At 36.3% G+C, this 25,846-nt stretch overlaps 1 protein-coding gene across 2 annotated transcripts in view; it reads left to right on the forward strand.

The window, feature by feature from the left end:
* Positions 1-25,846, forward strand: part of PTPRD (protein tyrosine phosphatase receptor type D) — a 2,533,682-nt gene that overhangs the window by 1,587,950 nt on the left and 919,886 nt on the right. For both annotated transcript variants that reach the window (XM_086415146.1, XM_086415152.1), the window contains one exon: positions 20,251-20,310. The gene's annotated coding sequence lies outside the window, so the exon portion shown is untranslated. The remainder of the gene's footprint in view (positions 1-20,250; positions 20,311-25,846) is intronic.

Consider the following 25,846-nt stretch of genomic DNA (forward strand, 5'->3'; position numbering starts at 1 on the left):
GCAGCAGGCCAGGCCTCCCTGTCCATCACCAACACCCACAGTTCACTCAGACTCACATCCATCAAGTCAGTGATGCCATCCAGCCATCTCATCCTCTGTCGTCCACTTCCCCTCCTGCCCCTAATCCCTCCCAGCATCAGGGTCTTTTCCAATGAGTCAACTCTTCGCATGAGGTGGCCAAAGTACTGGAGTTTCAGCTTTAGCATCATTCCTTCCAAAGAAATCCCAGGGCTGATCTCCTTCAGAATGGACTGGTTGGATCTCCTTGCAGTCCAAGGGACTCTCAAGAGTCTTCTCCAACACCACAGTTCAAAAGCATCAATTTTTTGGCACTCAGCTTTCTTCACAGTCCAACTCTCACATCCATACATGACCACAGGAAAAACCATAGCCTTGACTAGACAGACCTTTGTTGGCAAAGTAATGTCTCTGCTTTTGAATATGCTATCTAGGTTGGTCATAACTTTCCTTCCAAGGAGTAAGCGTCTTTTAATTTCATGGCTGCAGTCACCATCTGCAGTGATTTTGGAGCCCAGAAAGGTAAAATCTGACACTGTTTCCACTGTTTCCCCATCTATTTCCCATGAAGTGGTGGGACCGGATGCCATGATCTTCGTTTTCTGAATGTTGAGCTTTAAGCCAACTTTTTCACTCTCCACTTTCACTTTCCTCAAGAGGCTTTTGAGTTCCTCTTCACTTTCTGCCATAAGGGTGGTGTCATCTGCATATTTGAGGTTATTGATATTTCTCCCAGCAATCTTGATTCCAGCTTGTGCTTCTTCCAGTCCAGCGTTTCTCATGATATACTCTGCATTTAAATAAGCAGGGTGACAATATACAGCCTTGATGTACTCCTTTTCCTATTTGGAACCAGTCTGTTGTTCCATGTCCAGTTCTAACTGTTGCTTCCTGACCTGCATACAAATTCCTCAAGAGGCACATCAGGTGGTCTGGTATTCCCATCTCTTTCAGAATTTTCCACAGTTTATTGTGATCCACACAGTCAAAGGCTTTGGCATAGTCAATAAAGCAGAAATAGATGTTTTTCTGGAACTCTCTTGGACTATAAAAAAGAAGAACCATAACAATTAGATACACAGAAAGGAGACATTCATTCTTTCTTTCAGTAACCATTTAACATGAAAGGAGTAATGACAGCCAAAGGAAGTTAAAGTAGTACAAAAGACTTAGTGCAGCCGGGTAGACAAATAATAACCTTTGGAAGCAAGAGAGATGGCACGTAGGTGTGTCAAGCTGTCCAGCCAGTCCTCCAGGAACCCACCTGTACTTGAAGAGTTGGGTTTATTGATTTTTTTAAAGCCTGGGAAACCATATACCATGGACTGTTATGGGATATTTTAGTAAAGGTGTGATAGTATTTTGGTTTGTGTTAAATGCTTTTGGGGAGGGTATAAGAAACGGGTCCTCACTCTTCATTAGATGCTGCCAGAAAGTAGAGATAACTCTTGGATTGGGTATCTTAATCTTACCTAGAAGGAGGAAAGACCAAGCAAGGCTTAAACTGTAACTAGACAGGAAGCAACAGTCCAGTCACTCATATAAGCCAAGATGGGGAGTGTTTGGTCATTTTTTACTTTTCACAGAGTTCACATTTTCATTGATTTTCAGACATGATTATGGAGTGGTCTTATTTTTGACGAGTCTGTCATGGTCAAAGAGTGGTCTTGTCTGATGTTGATATGCTATGAAAATAGATCACAGTAAGAAGAGGTGCAAAGAAATATAGCTATTTGTTTTATTGAACACAAATTGCATGCCAGGCACCAACTATGCTGATGCTTTGTGTGCATGATTTTAACACACATACTAAAATAGTACTTATTTCATTGAACTGTTGTGAATATTAAAAAATAGCTATATTTCTTTGTACTTCTTCTGACACTGATTTTTATATGCTTCCTTTTAGGAAAGAGAAAACCAGCACCTCATGTCTAGAAGCCAGTGTGATACTGTTATATAGGCCTTAGGGTTGGTCTAGTCTTCAGCTGTGAGTTTCAGAATTCTCTGGCTGAAACTAAATATTTTCATAGCGCATCAATATCAGACAAGACCACTCTTTGACCATGATGATCTAGATGAAAGCAGAGATACTACATTTTTCATTACTGAATTTTCAAACAGTGACTTGCCTACAGTGGTGCTTAATAAATATTGAATGATTGGTTAGATGGGTAATGGGTGAACTGATGGATGGACTCAAAGTTCACATTTGATCAGAATCATGACTATTTGATATAATATCTATTTTTATTATTTCCTTTTCTTTTTTTCTTAGCACATGGCACAGCATGGGGGAATCTTAGTTCCCAAACCAGTAAATTTTTAACCTCTCGACTGCCAGGAAAGTCTCATTTTTGATACAATTCATTTTGTATCCCAGACAGTAGGAAGAAACCTTAAAGTGTTGATGATAGCAATTATTTAGCCTTTTGATTGCTTGTGATTTTTACCACACAATGCCATGCAGATATTCTTAAAGGTAGAAACATTATATTATTTTCCACATGAGAATGTGAAAGCTCAGATATGTTAAATAATCACTCAAAATCTCAGAGCTTGTAAGTGACCAAACGTGGGCTAAACTCCTAGCCACCCCTGTTTTCAGTCCCATGGACTATCCTCAAAACTGTAGAGCATTTTTTCCTTATATTTTTCAAAATAATTTATGTAAAGGAATGAATTTCAGGTTGCATAAAATGTTTTTCTCATGTTTCTAAACATCAGCATTTATGAAACCTTTCTACTTAATTAGTCATGACTTATCTATGACCTGCCCACAACTGTGTTCCCAGCATTACGTTTTAGGTTATTGTTCCCTCTTGCCCTTGACAGTCTACAGTTATTTCACTTCCTCAGCACTGTGAAAAATCTATAATCCATTTATATTTTTTGAAAAAGTATCTTTTCATGCACAGATTTTTTTCGCATTTACATAATGTTTGTGATTGAAGAAAACTATTAATACCTGGCTAAGAACAATAGTGTTGCATACTCTTTGAAAGAGAATAATGTTCAATTCAGATGAAAAATTTCAAGTTGTGTGATGACTTGAGGGGAAAAAACCCCAATATTGTTGTTCAGCCAATAAGTCCTGTTGGACTCTTTGCAACCCCATGGACTGCACAACGCCAGGCCTCCCTGTCCATCACCAACCCCCGGAGCTTGCTCAAATGCATGTCCATCAACTCAGTGATGCCATCCAACCATCTCATCCTCTGTCACCCCCTTCCCCTCCTGCCTTCAATCTTTCCCAGCATCAGGACATTTTCCAATGAGTCTGCTCTTAGCCAATGTATTGGAGCTTCAGATTCAGCATCAGTCCTTCCAATAAATATTCAGGGTTGAGTTCCTTTAGGATTGACTGGTTTGATCTTCCTGCTCTCCAAAGGACTCTTAAGTCTTCTCCAGCACCAGAATTTGAAGCCATCAATTCTTTGGTGCTCTGCCTTCTTTATGGTCTAACTCTCACATCCATACATGACTACTGGAAAAACCATAGCTTTGACTATAGAGACTTTGTCAGCAAAGTGATGTCTCTGCTTTCTTCCAAGGAGCAAACATCTTGTAATTTCATGGCTGCAGTCACCATCCACAGTGATTTTAGAGCACAAGAAAATAAAAGCTGCCACTGTTTCAACTTTTTTGCTGTCTTTGGGTTTTTTTTTAAAAAAATAATATTTTAATTAAAAACCTGAATATGGTAAAAGTTCATATTAATATCAACTTCATTGAGAAACATACTAAAACAGAGGCTACCATAATTCTTATATGAACCCCTAGAAATAGGTCTTCCTGTTGGCGTGGTAGAAATAGGCCTTCCTGTAGGCCTGTAATTAGGTTGAATTTGATATTTTATTGATAATGGACACTGAGCTCCAATCACCAAAAAAATTCTTCCATTTTCATTTTCATAGGATCATTTTTGCATTCCACACACAGAATATTCTGATTCATTTTGTAAACCTGAACTTTAAATTTATTTGGGAATTACTTGAGTAGCATTGTGAAATTGAGCTTCAATGTGAATTATCTTTAACTCAGATTTTGGGTAAAGTTTTCATAGCTTTGAATGCTGTCACAATGACAGCTTAATGTTTTGTTTTTTAAGGGGTGTGTGTGTGTGTGTGTGCATATATATATATATGTATGTATATATGTGTGTATATATGTATGCACACATGCATACATATATATGCATGTATATGCACACATACACATATGCAAATACATAGATAATATATGCAAGTTATGTTCTATCATTGTGATATATCAGGGTCATTTGTCAGGTGTTAGATTTGCCCTTGATAATATTATTTATTTATTTATATCTTTCATCTAGTGAAATGAGAAAACTAAAGGTAAAAATGTTTCACTGATTGACTGAAATATATACCAATTTGATAAGCTGGAGAACTCATATTAGAACCCAAGTTTTTAGATGCTTAGAGAAACATTTTGTTCCCTGGTTTTTGTTCTTAAGTCACTAAAATGTGTCTGACTCTTTGTGACCCCGTGGACTGAAGGACTCCAGGTTCCTCTTTCCTCCACTGTCTCCTGGAGTTTGGTCAAATTCATGTCCATTGAGTTAGTGATGCTATATGACCATCTCATCCTCTGCCAACCTCTTCTCCTTTTGCCTTCAGTCTTTCTCAGCATCAGGGTCTTTTCCAATTAGTTGGCTCTTTGCATCAGATGACCAAAGTATTGGAGCTTCAGCTTCACCATCAGTCCTTGCAATGAATATTCAAGACTGCTTTCCTTTAGGATTGACTAGTTTGATCTCCTTGAAGTCCAAAGAACCCTCCAATACAAGAGTCCAGGAGCCTTCTCCAGCCCCATAGTTCAAAAGCAATTCTTCAGCACTCAGCTTTCTTTATGGTCCTACTATCACATCCATGCATGACTACTGGGAACACCAGAGCTTTGACTATATGAACCTTGTCAGTGAAGTGAAGTCTCTGTTGTTTAATATGCTATCCAGGTTTGTCACAGGTTTCCTTCCAAGAAGCATCTTTTAATTTCATGGCTGCAGTCACTGTCACCAGTGATTTTGGAGCCCAAGAAAATAAAGTCTATCATTGTTTACACTTTTTCCCCTTCTATTTCCCAAGAAGTGATGGGGCTGGATGCTATGATCTTAGTTTCTTGAATGTTGAGTTTTAAGCCAGCTTTTTCACGCTTCTCTTTCACCCTCATTAATAGACTCTTTAATTCCTCTTCATTTTCTGCTATTAGAGTGGTATTATCAGCATATCTGAGATTGTTGATATTTCTCTTGGCAATCTTGATTCCAGCTTATAATTTACCCAGCCTAACATTTTGCATACAAATGAAATGAGCAAAGTGACAATATAAAGCTTTGCCATACTCTTTTCCCAATTTTGAACCAATCCCTTGATCCATATCCAGTTCTAACTGTTGCTTCTTGATCTGTGTACAGATTTCTCAGGAGACAGGTAAGGTGGTCTGGTATTCCTAGCTGTTTAAGAATTTTCCACAGTTTTTTGCAATTTGCAGAGTCAAAGGCTAACATGTAGTCAAAAAAGCAAAAGCAGATGATTTTCTGAATCACTTTGCTTTCTCCATGATCCACTGAGTGTTGACAATTTGAGCTCTGGTTCCTCTGCCTTTTCTAAACTGAGCTTGTACATTTTTAAGTTCTAAGTTCATGAACTGCTGAATCCTAACTTAAATGATTTGGATCAAAACCTTACTAGCATGTGAAATGACCACAATTGTAAGGTTGTGTGAACATTTGTTAGCATTGCCCTTCTTTGGGACTGGAATGAAAATCGATGTTTTCTAGTCCTGTGGCCACTACTGAGTTTTCCAAATTTGGTGACATATTGAGTACAGCAATTTATTACACCATCACTTAGGATTTTAAATAGCTCAGCTGAAATTCTGTTACTTCTGCTACCTTTGTTTGTAGTAATGCTTCCTAAGGCCCACTTGACTTCACATTCCAAGATGTCCTACTGTAGGTGAGAGACCACACCACGGGGGTTATCTGGTTCATTAAGACCCTTTTTGTATAGTTCTTCTGTGTACTCTTCTACCTCTTTTTAAAATCTTCTGCTTTTATTAGGTCATTAGTATTTTTGTCCTTTATCATGCCCATCCTTGCATGAAATATTCCCTTGATATCTCTAATTTTTTTTTGAAGAGGTCTCTAGTCTTTCCCATTCTACTGTTTTCCTCTATTTCTTTTCATTGTTAATTTAAGAAGGCTTTCTTATCTCTCCTTGCTATTCTGTGGAACTCTGCATTCAATTGAGTATATCCTTCCCTTTCTCTCTTGCCTTTCACTTCTATTCTTTACTCAGCTATTTGTAAAGCCTCCTCAGACAACTACTTTGTCTTCTTGCATTTCTCTTTCTTTGGGATGGTTTTGTTCCCTTACTCCTGTATAATGTTACATCATTCTTCAGGCACTCTATTTACCAGATCCAATCCCTTGTATCTGTCACCTCCACTGTTTAATTATAAGAGATTTGATTTAGGTCATACCTGAATGGCCTAGGGATTTTCCCTACTTTCTTCAATTTAAGCCTGAGTTTTGCAATATGGAGCACATGATCTGAGCCACAGTCAGCACCAGGTCTTGTTTTTGCTGACTTAGAGAGCTTCTCCATCTTCAGCTGCAAAGTGAGTAATAAATCTGATTTCACTGTCGACCATCTGGTGATATCCATGTGTAGCATCATCTCTTGGATTGTTGGATGAGGGTGTTTGCTATGACTAGTACGTTCTCGAGACAAATCAATGTTAGCCTTTGCCCTGCTTCATTGTGTGCTCCAAGGCCAGACTTGCCTGTTATTCCAGGTATCTCTTGACTTCCTATTTTTGCATTCCATTCCCTTTAATGAAAAGGACATCTTTTTGGTGTTAGTTCTAGAAGGTCTTCTAGATCTTCATATAAGTGATGAACTTCTTCTTTGATATCGGTGGTTGGGGCATAGACTTGATTACCGTGATCTTAAATGATTTGCCTTGGAAATGAACCAAGATCATTTTGTCGTTTTTGAAGTTGTACCCAAATACTGCATTTGGGAACGTTTTGTTGACTACGAGGACTATTCCATTTCCTCTAAGGGATTCTTGCCCACACTAGTAGACATAATAGTCATCTGAATTAAATTTGCCCATTTCTATCCAATTTAGTTCACTGATTCCTAAGATGTTGATGTTCACTTTTGCCATCTCCTGCTTGACCATGTCCAATTTACTTTGATTCATGGACCTAACATTCCAGGTTTCTATGTAATATTGTTCTTCAGAGCATCAGACTTTACTTTCCCATCAGATACATCCATAACAGAGTCATTTCTGCTTTGGCCCAGCCACTTCATTCTTTCTGGAGCTATTAGTAATTGCCCTCTGCTCCTGCCCATTAACATACTGGATACCTTCAGAACTAAGGGGCTCATCTTCCAGTGTCATCTTTTTGCATTTTCATGCTGTTCCTGGGGTTCTCCAGGCAAGAATACTGGAGTGATTTGCCATTTCTTCCTCCAGTGGACCGCATTTTCTCAGAGTTCTTCACTGTGACCTGTCAGTCTTGGGTGGCCCTGCCTGGCATGGCTCATAGCTTCATTAAGTTATGGAAGCCCCTTCGCCACAAGACTGATCCATGAAATGATAATAATGTACAATATATGTATAATATTTAGATATACTACACAAATAAGTTCTTCTAGAACCACCATCCCACTAAGACTCTGGATCCTAGGACTCTACTTCAATAAGTAAAATAAAACCCATATAATCTGATTGAGAAGCTGCCTACTTCTGGTCTTTGCCCATTTATTTTGTCTATCCCTACTTGATAGAGCAGCCTTTAAATATGTGTACAGGTTTACAAAACGACAAGAGATCATATGTTATGTTGTTCCCTTTTTAAACTAGACTTCAAATAACATGATTATCATTTTCATGTGGAAATTTTCCCTCTGGATATGATTTTTAAATATTATATCTGACCTTGAATAAAACAATATTCATGATCTCAATCCTTCACTGTGAATATCAAGTTATATTTACCAGGCTGTGGATTTTAATTTAGCACAAAAAAAACACACATAAAAACATGAGCTAGTCATTCATTATTATTTACTTACATCTGATGAAATATTTGTCTATAGAATTTCATAGTCAGGTCATATGCCTTTAAATAGGCAGGCAAAACAGAGGAATAGAACATTCTGTTGACAGGTAAATGTGAATCAATCTGGCTTCTTTCAAAGGAAAATAATCAAGCTCTTTTCAAATAATGTAAAATGCAAAATGATTGCCTGTTGGAGGGGGTGGGGGGCTTATCAGCTTCTCTTCTCAGAGAAATGATTGCCATATTCTAGCTGGAGGAACATATGCTAACAGCTTATCTTGTGATTTCTCTGCAGTTGCTGATATTTATTAACAGTTGATTTTCTGTAGTTGCTCTTCTTCTTCCTCTTTCCTCCAACAGTGTAAATTAGTTTCCCCAAATCTACATCTTGTCTTCATTTTCTTATCAGTCTTGCAGAAAGGGTGATTATTTCATTATTGGTTTTGAAGAGCCTTTCATATTAAGTGGTGCAGCTCTGGTTTCAGGCAGACATTTAACAGACTCTATTTGTTTTATTCTTTGTCTCATCATATTAATCAAAGCCCCTGAGATTGAGTCTTTTGTAGTAACAAACAAGAATAAAGGGAAATTATGAATTGTGGCTTCCACAGAAAAGGCAGTATTCATCAGGAATGCCTGGTGGGATTGAAACAGGGTAGGCTTCAAACGTGAGAACAATTGTAGTCACCAGTGAAAATCCTTTTAATAGCTAGGATACCTGTCTTCCAATCTCTTATTAGCTTAATACCTAAGCAGCGTCCCTCTGTGGGGTGAAAGCCTTTTTGTATTGTCATAAGGTTGCTAGTGGAAAATTTTTCAGCATGAGAGTTTATTTTTTCACACAAGAACCTGCTGTCTTTCTTTCTCTGAAATACTTTGTAATTTTTTCCCCCAGAGCTTTTTTTTTTTTTCATCTTTGCTATATAGATTTAACATTAACTCTCTGATTTACTGAATATGCACTGTCCTGGATTCTTGATATTGAACAGCTATGGGAAAATGTGTAGGTGTCATGCCCTCATTTTCAGATTCATATGATTCAAAATAGCCTGAGAGCCCTCATTGCTTACTGTCCCTGCACTCTTTTGACCATATTTTGATAAATTTTTCAGAAGCAGTACAAGAATTGGGTTAGCTATTTAGGTAAAATCAGTTTATATAGGCGCAACATGAAAATGGTCTAATATAGCCCATGTTTCTTCTTCTTAATGTACAAATCAAGTTTTCTGGTATCTGGAAAAATCAAAGAGGTCCTAAATACCTGACTTCCTAGTATCCCAAATATTGATTACTATTATGTTTGTAATTATCTTACTTAGATTCAGAAATCCTTATTCATATCTGTACATTTTTTGTATCATTAACTGATTCAAACAACTAAAGCAAGAATTTGATTCTGATATGGCTTTGGATTCATATATCCACCATTAAGTTATAACTATATTATGGTTCTTCTATAAAGAATTAAAAGAGAAATTTTTAATTCTGACATAAACTAAATGCGTTTTCACTATTGTTAACAGTATACTTACACAGGGAATTACAAAATGTGCTAGTTGTTTATTTCTGTGTAACGAATTATCTCAAAACAGAGCAGCTTGAAACAACACATTTTTTTTTATTGTCTCACAGTTTCTGTAAGTTTTGAATTAAGGTTGTATAGTTGGATGCCTCTGACTTAGGATCTCTCACAATATTGCAAAGTATCAGCCAGGAATGGGGTCACTTCAAGCCCAAATGGAAGATGATCCATTTCCAAGTATACTATCATGACTCTTGGCGAAGCTCAGGAGATCCACTTTCAAGCTTATTCACTGACCATTTACAAACCTTACATCCTCCTTGATGTAAACCAGAGTCAGTCATTAATCACTTGCCATGTAGGTTTTTCAATAAGTTAACTCACCAAATGACAGCTCACTTTCTCCAGACCAAGGGCTGCAAGAAAGAAAACATCAGAAGAATGACCAAGAAGGAAGCCACAGTCTTTTAAAAATCTAAATTCATAATCAACATCCTATCACTTTTGCATCCTGTGTGCATGCATGTGTGTATGTGTGTGTGTAAAAACCAATCCCAGGTCTAACTCACATTCAAGGGAGAGGGAATTCCACAAGCACAAAACTGCTGGAGATGAAGACCTTTGAGATAAGAAGCTGTCTACCACAGTCCACCCTTTGGACCCAATGGTTCATACCTCTTCCACATACAAAGGCTCACTTTCTCCTGGAGTCTCTGGTCTCTGCCTGTTCCAATTAAGCAGGTCATGCTAGGTTATACTTCAGTAGCAGCTCTAAATGGAGAAGGCAATGGCAACCCACTCCAGTACTCTTGCCTGGAAAATCCCATGGACGGAAGAGCCTGGTAGGCTGCAGTCCATGGGTTGCTACGAGTCGACACAACTGAGAGACTTCACATTCACTTTTCACTTTCATGCATTGGAGAAGGAAATGGCTACTCACTCCAGTGTTCTTGCCTGGAGAATCCCAGGGACGGGGGAGCCTGGTGGGCTGCCATCTCTGGGGTCGCACAGAGTCGGACACAACTGAAGCGACTTAGCAGCAGCAGCTCTAAAATCCCGTTGACTTAAATCAATAAAATTTTACTTCTCAGTCATCCTACATGTTTATTATGGGTTGGCTAAGGACTGTTTTACTCACCCAGAGATTCTCCAAGTTCATTGGAACTGGAGGGAGGCAAGAGCAAGTTGATGGCAATTAAAGGCATTTCATTTAAATAACATGTATTCAGTTCAGTTCAGTTCAGTTACTCACTCATGTCCGACTCTTTGCGACCCCATGAATGGCAGCAGGCCAGGCCTCCCTGTCCATCACCAACTCCCGGAGTTCACTCAGACTCACGTCCATCGAGTCAGTGATGCCATCCAGCCATCTCATCATCTGTGGTACCCTTCTCCTCCTGCCCCCAATCCCTCCCAGCATCAGAGTCTTTTCCAATGAGTCAACTCTTCGCATGAGGTGGCCAAAGTACAGGAGTTTCAGCTTTAGCATCAGTCCTTCCAAAGAAATCCCAGGGCTGATGTCCTTCAGAATAGACTGATTGGATCTCCTTGCAGTCCAAGGGACTCTCGAGAGTCTTCTCCAACACCACAGTTCAAAAGCATCAATTCTTCAAAGCTCAGCCTTCTTCACAGTCCAACTCTCACATCCATACATGACCACAGGAAAAACCATTGCCTTGACTAGACGGACCTTTATTGGCAAAGTAATGTCTCTGCTTTTGAATATGCTATCTAGGTTGGACATTACTTTTCTTCCAAGGAGTAAGCGTCTTTTAATTTCATGGCTGCAGTCACCATCTGCAGTGATTTTGGAGCCCAAAAAAATAAAGTCTGACACTGTTTCCACTGTTTCCCCATCTATTTCCCATGAAGTGATGGGACCGGATGTGATGATCTTCATTTTCTGAATGTTGAGCTTTAAGCCAACTTTTTCACTCTCTACTTTCACTTTCATCAAGAGGCTTTTTAGTTCCTCTTCACTTTCTGCCATAGGGTGGTGTCATCTGCATATCTGAGGTTATTGATATTTCTCCTGGCAATCTTGATTCCAGCTTGTGTTTCTTCCAGTCCAGCATTTCTCATGATGTACTCTGCATATAAGTTAAATAATCAGGGTGACAATATACAGCCTTGACATACTCCTTTTCCTATTTGGAACCAGTCTGTTGTTCCATGTCCAGTTCTAACTGTTGCTTGCTGACCTGCATACAGATTTCTCAAGAGTGTTACTTCTGCTCAAATAACAGAGCCATACTAATTTCAAGGACACAAGTAACTATATTTCTACCATGTGCCTGAAAAGAAGAGAAGAAGAAGTATCAATAAAAGGCCAAGAGACTAACACAATGGGTATAATCTCGTTTTCCATTTCTACCTAAATACATATCAAACTGATTATAAGCCAATTTCTCATACATTTAGCTCGTTCTACAAATATTTAACAAGTACTATTGTATACTAAGTTTTTACAAAATGGTAAGGCCTAAGAGCAGAGAAAAAAGCAGTCCCTATCTTCTGGTTTTTCAACATGGTGGGCAAAGAGATAAGTACGTAGATAATTTCATGATAGAAGTCATGATAAAATGTCAGTTAAGGCATAATATGACATTTAACTCAGACTTGAGGAGAGAGGAGATCAGAGATCTTAAAGTAGATGAAAGTAAATAGATCAGGACATCTTAAAGGAGATGAACTCTGATGAGTTCTGATAGATGTGTAGAAATAGGCCAGGTAAGGAAAGTCAAGAAAGACACTTTTCACTGTTTATTTAATAAAGTGAATTTATGATGATTATCTTATAGGGCAAAAGGCCTGGACTCTTCTGCATTAGCATTAACTAGTACCTTAGCCTGATCAAGTAATTGGGCAACTGTGCACCTAGATTGCTCATCTGTGAAATGAGAAGGTTTAACCAGATGTCCGAGATCTCCTTCAACTGTAAAATCCTGTGATTGCTCCCGCTCTAGAGGATATTTTTTAAAGGCAGATTTTATTGGGTAATCATAAAATAACTACCTTATAAAGCAATCACTTACTAAAACAGTTCAGTAAGCACCAATGGGAAATTCCCATATCAAAAAATAGTATAATTATATATCCCTTCTGAGACGCAATATGTTCAAAATTGATCACAAAAGAAGAATAAGATGTATTCCAAATAGAATGATATTAAAGTAGTTCTTTGTAGCAAACTTACTCTTGTGATATTTTTCCTCTTTAATCTATCACTCTGGATATTTCTAATGATTCTCATACATAGACTCTTCCTATTTTATGTATTGGTTTTATTTACTTGTGAAAGAACATTAACTGTGTTTATTCCACACACACAATTTATTTTGCACAAAAATTATATTGCCGGATTAATTTGCACCCTCATAATTCTACATATTACCACACTTTTCACTTGACTCACCAACCCTTCTTGGGTTCTCCAACTTTAAGGGAAAATCCTTGGCAGTGACATTCAAATCTTGACCTTTCACAGCACAGTCATTGTTCTCTTACCAGTCAACTGGACTCTGGATCAGCAGTCTTCCTTTTTCCACCTCAAGCCTCCATTCCTTCTCTCCTATTTCACTGATCTAATCTAGACATTTAAAGCAAGTACCCCTACCATGTACTGGCAAAGAACACATATATTTCAGGGGAATTTAATTGCTACAACCACTTTGGAAAACAGTTTGGCATTATCTACTAAAGTTGAACATATGCGTACCAGATGATCCAGCAATTCCACTCATTATGTACAACACGTGTACCAAGGAATACTTACAAGGATGTTTATTGCAGCATTAATTGTAATTGCTCTAAACTAGAAATGACCCAATGTTCATCAACAATACAAAGGGTATAAAAAGTGTGGGAGACTTTCCTGGGAATCCAGTGGTTATGACTCTCCACTTGCACTACAGGAGGTGCAGTGCTGGGCTCAATGGCCTCAAAAAAAAAAAAAAAAAAGCCAGACACAATGCAATAAGTAATATGTGATTATATTTATATAAGGTTCATAAGGTTCAAGGCAGCTCTGAACTATAGGGTTAAAATTCAAGATAATGCTTTTGTTTACCTTTGATGAAGAGGAGAAATGGACTTGTGGGGTAGCATGAGGTTTCTGTCGCAGTGGAAATATTCTATATTTTGACCTGGGATGTGGTTACACTGGTGTCTGTTTTTGTGTGATTCATTCCTTATGCACTTTTCTATAAGTGCACTGTACTTTGAATGCTTTAAAAAGTACTTGGGCTTCCAAAAAACTCTTGCTTATTTAAAAAAATATATATATATGCGAACACATGGTCAAAAAGCCTCTCATCCTTTAGTTATGAGAGGCCCAATTGCTATCCCAGTTAGTATATCCTGCCATATGTGTTATAAAACTCTTATACTACAGTAACCTTCATTATTGTAGAATATTTTTCCTCAGTTTCTATGTTAATTGCAATGTGGTTTAAGATAGGATTCATTGTTCAGTTAACAAAGCTCTAAATCATTCAATCTACTACATATATATAGTAGAAAAGGAACAAAATAAAAAAGAGAGAGAGGGCAAAAAGGAAGGGACAAAAATATGTTACTTAGGGGGTCTGACATGTTTGACAAGACAAAACTGTAAAACATATTCTCTTCCTGATCTAACCTGCTTTTCTGCTCTATGATATGCATATGAAAAACAAATTTGATACTTTTCAACACAGATACTTTTAGATATTTCAAATTTTTTTTTCCTGAATGTTTGCTTACCTACCATTGCTTATCTAGTACCAACGTGAATCTATGAAAATGGCACCAAAGAAAAACATGTGCAAACAATTCCAAATAAAAGTGAATCTCTCCCGATGAATGAAACCTCTCCTGATGAAATCTCTTTAATGTTGATATTAAAAGTCATTTTTAACTAATTTAAAGGGTCACATCTACTTGTGTTAATGGTTAATGTAGAATCAGTTTTAAAGTGACATGCTATTTTGATAATCAAGATTTGGAGGTGTTTTAGAATAGAGTTAACAGTAGAAAATTTTTCATATGAAGTAAACTTTTTTCTGGTTTAAACAGAGTTGTAAAATACATCACACTAGATCATATATTTGAATTCCAGATTTTCTGTTAAAATGCCTTTTTAAAGTTTGAAGTATTTTAATTAAAATATGCCTATTACATAAAAATAAAGCTACAACTTATTAATGGAACTTGGAATTTTGGGGTTTTCCCAAAGTAAAGGGAAGCCTTCAGAAGTTCTTAGAACAATTTCCGTTATACATCCGTAAATACCAAAAGTGCATCAGCCAAGATTATACTTCACCATGGACAGTTCTGCTGTTGAAAGTTATTGACTTTAGCTCTTACAGCTTCCTTAGCTGCAACAATTAGTCAGAACTGGGTTTCCTAGGTGGCGATGCTAGTGGTAAAGGACCTGCCAATGTAGGCAGCTTAAGACATTCCGGGTTCCATCCCTGGGTTGGGAAGATCCCATGGAGTAAGGTATGGAAACCAACTCCAGGGTTCTCACCTGGAGAATCCCATGGACAGAGGGGCCTGACAGGCCACGGTCCATAGAGTTGCACAGAGTGAGACATGACTGAAAAGACTTGGCACACACACACACACAGATGAAAGAACCTACACCATTATTCCAGTTCCTTTCTTGTGTGTTCATTTTCTCACCTGCATCAGGCATATTCCATGAGCTGAAGTGATGCTTTCTTGGTGAAATCAACTGCCAAAAATCCATTTTCTACCACTTAGGAAAGTTTGTGATCTATTTTATCCTCAGCCTTCAAAAAAGAAAAGATAATTGAGAATAGTTTTCACTTTGGCCACATGTATGAAGTTCAGTTGACCTAACCATGAAGCATGACTTAGAAAGAATTGAATGTTTTCTCTTTCTGGCTGGTGTTACATACGTTCTGTTGTCCCCTCTACTAGATCAATAGGTGATTACATTGATATTTGTACTCAGAGACGCAAGGTAGCTTTGGAATAGTCTGAGAAGCAGAAGAGTTGCATTCATATCTATGAAAACTGTGAAAAATAGCTTCAACTGGCAAATCCAGTTGTGCATTTACCTGACACTAAAGAGACAAGTGCTTTGCCAATGTAAATGATATACTAACACTGATGCAAGTGAACTACAAAAAAGCTATCATAAAATCTAGCCTAAAGGTGTCATTCAGCAATAATCTAAATGAGTTGTGGAATAGGGCTTGAGGAATTTTACCTCGGGTTAAAAGGCAGTGCAGTTGCATGTCAAGCAGGAAAAGGCTCCTTTTTTTAATTCTTCAGAAAAGAAGCAGGGAGATCTGACCATCTTCTCTATATTTTCCTTTTTTAAATAGGGCTGAAAGTAAAGGAACTATGTGTCTGAAAGCTAGGTTCTGCCAAACAGAACTAAATTTAACCAGTATGTGGATGATAAAAAAAGACAGATGGGTGAGATTTATGAAGAGCCCTTTTGGAAGTGGCCTCAAACAGGTGGTCTCCCAAAAGGAGTCAGTGTATAAAGTGTTTCTGGCTGCAGAATGAAGGGGAGAAAGAGATGTGTTGGCAATAAGTACATGGGTGCTTGCTGATGAGGCTTCATATTGCTTGTCAGGTGTCTCTATTTTGTCTGAACTTCAAAAGCTATTTCATTGTACTATGAGAAGAGCAGAAGGTCTTGGATTCTGTGATTGGTTATTGTTTTGAAAAGGAAAGAAAATTACCTTTCATTTTCTCTCCATTGGCGCTAAATCCCCAGTGGCAGTTTGAAGGACATTTCAAATCACTGCAACTACAGCAAGGAGCTTTTGAGTCAGTTACTTCTGACTAATATTTTACAAATGCTCTCACCATCCCACCCAAACCTGCAAATAGAAGTCTGGAAAACAGTTTTGCATTTTTTTTTTTTTTTTAATGTTACCACTTACTTTGAACTCTGAAGCAAAATCAAGTTCTACCTTTAAGATCTTTACTAAAAGGTGTTTTGAAGACTGTGCCCAAAGAAGTCTTGCATTACCCCTCCCCAATGTAAAAACTGTGAAAACTGTATTTAGGACAATATTTCCTATGAAATCTTCCTGGTACATTTTACCATACACTATTCAACTTATTTAAAAATAGAGAGAAATGGTCATCATGTGCCATTCACTGTGTTCCAGCTATAATCTAGAACAGAACAAAACCTGTTTCTATGACACTACTCTAGTTTATAGTGGGGGAGACCAAGTAGATTAAATAATCACAGTCTGTGTAGGCTAAGTGCTGTATTAATTTACTCACTATTTTAATGGCTCAAAGAACTAAAATTTATCCATTCATCTATTGGCAAACTCTTACATCATTTCCATATGTTGGCAATTATAAACAACGCTGTGGTGAACACTGGGATGCATGTATCTTTTTTAATTAGTGTTTTTGTTTCTTTTAGATATATACCCTTATTGCAATTGCTGGATCATAGTTACTTCTATTTTTAATTTTTTGAGAAATCTTCATACTGTTTTTCACAGTGGCTGCATCAATGTACATTCCTACCAACAGTGTATGAGAGTTCCCTTCCACATCCTTATCAACATTTGCTAGTTTTTAATTTTTTTTTTTTTTTTTGGCTATGCAGCTTGTGGGATCTTGATTACCTGGTCAGGGATCAAGCCCTTACCCCCTGCAGTGGAAAGGCAGAGTCTTAATCACTGGACCACCAGGGAAGTCCCCTTGTATTCTTTTTGATGATAGTCATTCTGACAGATGTGAAATGATATCTCATTGTGGTTTTAATTTGCATTTCCCTGATGATTATCAGTGTTGAGCATATTTTCATATACCTGTTGGCTATCTGCATGTCCTCTCTAGAAAAATGTCTATTTCAGTCTTCTGCCCATTTTTTAAAAATCAGGGTGCTTTTGTTTGTTTGTTTTTGATGTTTAATTGTATCCACTGTTTCTACATTATGGATATTAAGCACTTATTGTTCATAGCATTTGCAAATATTTTCTCCCATTCAGTAGGTTGGCTTTTTTTTTTTTTTAATGGCTTCCTTTGATATACAGAAAGCTTTTAAGTAGGTCCCATTTGTTTATTTTTGCTTTTATTTTGCTTTAGGAGACAGATCAAAAAAAGAAAGAAAGTATTGTTATGATTTATGTCATAGAGTGTCCAGCCTATGTCTTCCTCTAAAAGTTTTATAGTGTCTGGCCTTATATTTATGTTGTTAATCTATTTTGAATATAGTGTTAGAGAATTTTCTAATTTTATTCTTTTACATGCAGCTGTCAGTTTTCCCAACACCATTTATTGAAGAGACTGTCTTATCTCCATTGTATATTTTTACCTCCTTTGTTATAGAAAAATTGACCATAGTGCATTGGTTTATTTCTGAGCTCTCTATTCTGTTCTATTGATCTGTTTTTGTGTAGTACCATACTGTTTTGATGACTATAGCTTTGCAATGTAGTCTGAAGTCATTAAGCATGATTCCTTCTTTCTCAATTTTGTTTTGGCCATTTTGGGTCTTTTGTGTTTCCATGAAAAATTTTAAATTATTTGTTAAGATGTGGTCTATATATATATATATATATATATATATATATATATGTATACACACACACACATACATACATACAAAGGACTACTTTTATAATCATAAAAACAAAGGAAATTATCCCATTTGCAACAACATGGATGAACTTCAGGGGTATTATGCTGAGTGAAATAAGTAAGACAGAGAAAGATATTGCATGATATCACTTTACCTGTGGAATCTAAAAGCTACAGCAAACTAATGAAGATAACAACAACAAAAAAGAAATAGACTCACAGATATAGAGAACAAATTAATGGTTACCAGTGGGGAGAAGGCATAGTGGAGGGTCATTATAGGGGTAGGGTATTAAGAGATACAAACTATTATGTATAAAATAAACTGCAAGGCAATATTGTAAAACATAAGGAATATGCCAGTATTCCATATTAACATTCAAAATAACTATGAATGGAATATAACCTTTGAAATTGTGAATCACTGCATTGTACATCTGTAAATTATATAATATTATACATCAAATAAACTTTAAAAAAATAGCTAAAATTTAGTACTCATTTACATGAAATCCCAGAACCAGTGATGTTTCTAGTCAGGGTCAGGTGATAGTCATCTTTGTAACACTCTAGTATGAATAGATTTTATTAGTAGAAGTAAGGAGTGATTCTAAAAGATGTGACTAAAGGACTAGGTGGGCTTCCACAGTGGCTCAGTGTTAAAGAATCTGCCTGCAATGCAAAGGCTGCAGGACATGTTGGTTCAATCCCTGGGTTGGTAAGATCCCCTGGAGGAGGGCATGGCAACCCACTCCAATATTCTTGTCTAGAGAATCCCATGAACAGAGGAGCCTGGCGGCTACAGTCCATTGGGTCTCAAAGAATAAGACACAACTGAAGCAACTTAGCACGTATGCACAAAGGACTAAGCTCTTTCCTTCTTAGGAATCATTCCTTCTATAGTTCCTCAGGGATTCCAGCTACAGATAGGAACAAAGAATAAAAGATCATGTATAAGATGTTTTTAAGGCCTGGGCTGACGTGGCATGGTTTATATCTAGCTGTATTCCCTTGTGAGGAATCAGTCACATCTCACATCTATCTGGGGAAAAAAAAAAAAAAAATATATATATATATATATATATATATATATATATATATATATCTCCTGACTTTGTAACAGGAGGAAATTGAAACAGTTTTCTAAACAACTAGCCAATTTCTATGATACAAGATAATGTGATAAGGAAATACACAGAGCTGTTGCATTATCTAAAAAATACATTAAAGTGTAACTTGGAGGAAGCAGGATGTTAAGGAAGGCTTTCTCCATGAGATGATGACTTCTCTGTGAATTGAAGAAGAAATAAGAATTGAACATGTGAAAAAGAGTTTAGAAGAAGGTGGTCTAAACAGAAGGAAACTATTCTAAAAACAAACAGAAATCATTAGGGTATTCTATTCTAAATTCCATCAGGAAATTAAAACAAAGTGCTTCTTTACACAGTTCAGTGTATGAATTTTGAAAAATTAATAATGAGACTATTTTCCATAAATGTAATGCTGATAAGATTTAGAATTCTTCCATGTGAGTTAGCCCCAAGATCAGTAGGAAAGGCAAAGATGTGCTTTATATTGGCTACTATGGTTTAAGTGATTCCCTTAAGAACCTTGGAGGCTTGAACCACCATAAAGACCAGAGAATGGGAAATTTGAAATATATTATGTAATTTCAGGAAGCAACTATGACACTTGTTAGACTTGATAAAATAGATATTGTAAGTAGCTAAGGTAACCATTTTATGTTAGACATGATAATCCCGTTTGAAATTGCAAAGAATGTTCAATAGTCATTACTTTCCAGCATGTGGACAAACAGACATTCATACTGAGTTGGTATTTCACTCTTTCTATTAAAAATTTTATGACATAAAATTGATACCAACTTCTTATTAACCATCTTGTTTTTTTCTCCTCTCTGTCCCTGCCCCCCCCAAAAAAAATAATGGTGAAAATATGATATGTTGAAGATAACTTAGGGTTTGAAATATTTTTAAAAATAAGTTTTTTTTTCTATTTTTCTAATTAGGTTTTGAACTTCTTGAGGCCAAGGACTGGGTCTGAAACCACATACAGTGGCTAACACAAGGTAAGTCTACAGCACGTCTGAACTCCCTCCTTTCATTAGGTCTTAGAACCAGTTGTAATGCCTGATATGCAATTGGCACTTAACAAGTATTGGTTTGAATGGATGGATGGAGGGATGAAATATTTGAACATTGTATTATTCACTTGATATTCCCCTTATAAAATATAATAAGATAGAATTGTTTTTTACTCAGGATGGCCACTTCTTCTTTTTAAATAAAATTATAACACGCTCAAAACAATGGAACAACTAGGAAAAGATTTCTCAATGAGAGATTTAATTTTCATTTTTAAATCATGGATGGTGTTCATCATAGTATGTGAGAAATCTAACAATGGGTTAATGTTTTGATCTGGAGCAGCAGATGCCTCTAGATTTAAATGTTGATTGAATTGAGCTGCTACTGCTATGAAATTATTAGCCCTCAGCAGTGCTCTCGCCTACATACTTTATTTTGGTTCTTCTAGAAGCTATAAGCTATTTATTGTTAATGAGAGAATAAAGTGAGAAAACAGATTAGCAAATAGATTAAAAAAATTTAAATGTCTAATCTCTGTTAAACAATTACAGGGTTATCAATTTTTACTGCTTTGCAACAAAACTTTGCTATTAACACAGCTTTGTTATCTTCAATATCTTTTCTCTAATGTGTTATTTATCATAATAATACTTTTTGATAAAATTCTCTACCAAGTACCTTTTTTACTGAAGCTTCACAATTAGCTTCTAATCTTAAAATGATAATTTTTTAAAATAATTATTTCCTATGCTTGCTAAGATATTTGATCCATCAGCTCACCACTTAAAACTATTACTAGTAAAAATATGTGATGAATTATAAAATAAGCCAAATTGTTTTTAATTAATGTTTCTAAATGCAAATTATCTAAATGAAGGTTACAAAGTTTAGAAGTTCCCTAGCATACTCAAATACTCTTATCTGCTAAAAATATTGTATTCTCAGCATAAAAGACAGTATCCCACCTCCCATATTCCCTGTTAACCTTATTTTGGGATTAATGTTTATGACTCTAATAAAAAAGCAAGTATCTGTATATATAGAAAAGGTACACAAATATCATTCAGAAACCAAAATGCCATTAAAGTCAAATAAGATGAGGTTTAAACAAACAAATGAGATGGAGATTGTAGAAAATTTAATTTCATTCTCTCCTGTTTCCCCTTTGGCTCCTCAGTGTTTCTATTTTATACATTAAGATTCAGCTCACTTTCACCCTAAAGCTTTCTTGGATATTCCCCATCAAAACAAAGCTTTATTCTTCCTCTGAACTCCTATATGCCTTTGTTCATAATAACTTATGATACTAATGATTCTGCTTTACGGTTCAGCTATTATATAGAATCAGCATTTTCTGAGTACGTTATGTTCTGGAGTTAATTTAAAAACCAGTTGTTTGGGAATCCAAATGACTTATTCCCATAGGACTAATAATAGAAATAACGTTTCTGTCTTTTTGTTTTTTTAAGTTTTGTTGCTGTCTGATCTAGTGCGAGTTGAAATATTTCAAATATACCTCCATTCTGACATTGCTTCTTCAGAACAAATCAATTCTATTCTCAGGGGCAAATTGCATAGATTCTAAACCTGTACTTGCTTGGATTCTTTGTTATTTACTAGCTGCTGAATCTTAGGCAAATTATTCAGATATATGTGTTTGAGATGTTTTATTTGCAAAGTGCAGAAATAATTGTACCAACTTCTTTAGGCTGTTGTGAAGATTAAATGAGTTCATATGTGAACAGTGCTTTAGATCAGTACCTGACTTACACTAGGGTGTGTATAAGTTAGCTATAGATGTCGTCATTATTGTTTTCACTGAATCTTGGAGTATCAGGAACTTATCTGCCCACATATATACATGTTTGAAAGTAGAAATATGCAATACATTTTAGAAGCTCATCTTCTATAGATAGGCAAGATACTGAATTATAGAATACAGTGTCTCATGTCAGAAAGATCATGACGAACTATCTCTTCTATAAAATAGCAATCAAATGCTTTTTTAGTATACTTGTATTTCCAGGATGAGTTAAAATGGAAACAAAATACTGTAGCCATCTTTACCTCATCACAAATATGAAATGAAAGTAAAAATAGCAGTGGTTCTTAATCATATGATTTATTGAACCCTTAGGATGTGCCAAGCAAAAGGTGGAAGGCTGTACATGTTATCCACACATCCTCCAATTACAGATGAAGATATGGGTAGTCAAAGAGGCAAAGATCTTTCATTGCTAATGAGAGTTAGATTGAGAATACAAACCCCTTTTCTGACTTTTAAATCTTATAGTATTTCTACTCTACCCAAAACAGCACTCTAAGCCAAGTCCAAAAGTTTGTTGATATTTGTTGTTTTCAGATTAATATTTACATATTCCAAGATCTTTTTAGGAATTGTTCTGCCACCTAACAAGTTTATCTAGTTCTTTGTAGTTCTGCCTTCTCTGTGTTTTCTACAAAAATCTAAGACATTTTAACCAAACAATTGGGTGAAGCCCAGTACACTTATTTAAGGTATGATAGTTGATCAATATTTCCCAAATTGTCTTCTTGTTCATTTATCCAAGATCACCAGCTCATTCATAGTATTGCCTCAGAGCATTGAGTTAGAAATTCTTCTTTCCCTTTCTAGTCCATGAATTCTGTATCATCCATTTTGAATGTAGGCATATAAATCTAACACTTTACAAAGTGCTTAACTTCTTAAATCTTGCCAAAGAAAAGACAGCTTTCTTATTTAATGTATCCCTTATTCCTTAAATATATTTAAACTTTATTTGTTGCTATGCATATTATGTGCAAAGCAATCTGCACACCTATCTTATTTACTTTTCACATTAAACCTCTGAGGTCAGTACTATAATTATTTCCACTTAAGGATGAGGGACCGAAAAACTGAAGAAACTATCCTACCCAAAGTCATACAAGTGGTACACGTATCAGAATTCAAATCCGGTGGAACTCCAGAGATGACAAGTGCCTCTGCATTTTAATATGGTCCTTCTTTGCTCTGGGTTGAGAAAACCAAAACCATCCTACTAGATGGCAAAAGTGTGAGGCTTCCGTTATCTTGCCAGTCTCTGCTTAACTGTTTGGATTGTAAATTTTTTTGAAAGGAGGGTCTGTGTCTTTTTATTCATGTTTCTGCTCCTCGCAATAATAAATACACTATCTTGTAATTAAAGGTTCAAAACACTTTGCCTTAAAGCCATTGACCAAGTTTAGTCAATTTGGTTATATTAGTTTTCTTCTTCATGTAATTGTCAGTTTAACATTTCATAGTTGGATCAAGCTAATGCTAGCCAGAAACTGTGAAAATGTCATAATTTGAAAATTCACAGATTTGTGGGGTGAACATGATATTATTGTGAATTCTATAGCCAAATGTTTTGCTTATTTTGGCAAACATGATTTAGTTTCTTGTTAATGATAATATTTGAATATTTGCTGTGCCACATCATATTTTACTATAAGGACCAATGCCAATACCTATAAATATTTTCATATAAGAGTAACCATCTGGAATTTTAGTCAATTTTGGAATCTTGTCAGTTAAGAAAGTCAGAAATACTATAATTTCTTTAGGTGATGTTAAGAGTTGTTTATAAAATTCTGACTAGCACTATTTTAGAGAAATAAACCAAATCTGTTAACAAAAGCAGCCCATTTAGCGACCCTGATATTAGTTTTTTTTTTAGTGAAAAAGTAACAATTATACAGTGGAAGTGACAAATAGATTCAAGGGATTGAATCCGATAGAATGTCTGAAAAACTATGGACAGAGTTTCCTGACATTGTACAGGAGGCAGGGATCCACACCATCCCCAAGAAAAAGAAATGCAAAAAGGCAAAATGGTTGTCTGAGGAGGTCTTACAAATAGCTGTGAAAGGAAGAGAAGCAAAAGGCAAAGGAGAAAAGGAAAGGTATACCGATTTGAATGCAGAGTTCCAAAGAATAGCAAGGAGAGATAAGAAAGACTTCTTCAGCGATCAATGCAAAGAAATAGAGGAAAACAATAGAATGGGAAAGACTAGAGATCTCTGCAAGAAAATTAGAGATACCAAGAAAACATTTCATACAAAGATGGGTTCAATAAAGGACAGAAATGATATGGACCTAACAGAAGCAGAAAATATTAAGAAGTGGCAAGAATACATAGAAGAAATATACCAAAAAAAAAAAAACTTCATGACCCAAATAATCAAGATGGTATGATCACTCACCTAGAGCCAGACATCCTGCAATGTGAAGTCAAGTGGGCCTTAGAAAGCATCGCTAAATTTTTATTCTTTGGCAATATGATGTTACAAAGAAATTGCCTTTTCTTCTGTTACTGTTCAATCGGTCATCTTCATATATGCTTAATCCTTACCAGTCTCTTACATTATTTCATTTTGCTCTGTTTTTTCCTTTCATTTTCCCTGGGATATCAACGTCAAGAAATACCATATTTATTGCTGTCAATTTACTGTGGTGTTTTGTATTTTGGTTGTGTATTGAAATATAATCATATTAAAAAAAAGAAAGCATCACTACAAACAAAGCTAGTGGAGGTGATGGAATTCAGATTGAGCTATTTCAAATCTTAAAAAATGATGCTGTGAAAGTGCTGCACTCAATATGCCAGCAAATTAGGAAAACTCAGCAGTGGCCACAGGACTGGAAAAGGTCAGTTTTCATTCCAGTCCCAAAGAAAGGCAATGCCAAAGAATGTTCAAACTACTGCACAATTGCACTTATCTCACACACTAGCAAAGGAATGCTCAAAATTCTCCAAGCCAGGCTTCAACAGTATGTGAACTGTGAACTTTCAGATGTTCCAGCTGGATTTCAAAAAGGCAGAGGAACCAGAGATTAAATTGCCAACATCCTTTGGATCATCAAAAAAGCAAAAGAGTTCCAGAAAAACATCTATTTCTGCTTTATGCCAAAGCCTTTGTATGGATCACAACAAACTGTGGGAAATTCCTAAAGAGATGGGAAAACCAGATCACCTGACCTGCCTCTTGAGAAATCTGTATTCAGGTCAGGAAGCAACAGTTAGAACTGGACATGGAACAACAGCCTGCTTCCAAATAGGGAAAGGAACATGTTAAGGCTATATAGTGTCACCTGCTTATTTAACATATGCAGAGTACATCATGAGAAAACGCTAGGCTGGATGAAGACCAAGCTGGAATCAAGATTGCCAGGAAAAATATCTATAACCTCAGATATGCAGATGACACCACCCTTATGGCAGAATGTGAAGAAGAGCTAAAGAGTCTCTGGATGAAAGTGAAAGAAGAGTGTGAAAAAGTTGGCTTAAAGCTCAACATTCAGAAAATGAAGATCATGGCATCTGGTCACATCACTTCATGGCAAATAGATGGGGAAACAGTGGAGACAGTGATAGACTTTATTTTCTTGGGCTCCAAAATCACTGTACATGGTGACTGCAGTCATGAAATTAAAAGATGCTTGCTCCTTGGAAGAAAAGTTGTGACCAACCTAGACAGCATATTAAAAAGCAG

Source organism: Bos grunniens, chromosome 8 (genome assembly GCF_055505025.1).
Source record: "Bos grunniens cultivar Pamir isolate PY7600 chromosome 8, Bosgru_T2T1.0, whole genome shotgun sequence".
In the NCBI taxonomy this organism is placed as follows: Eukaryota; Metazoa; Chordata; class Mammalia; order Artiodactyla; family Bovidae; genus Bos; species Bos grunniens.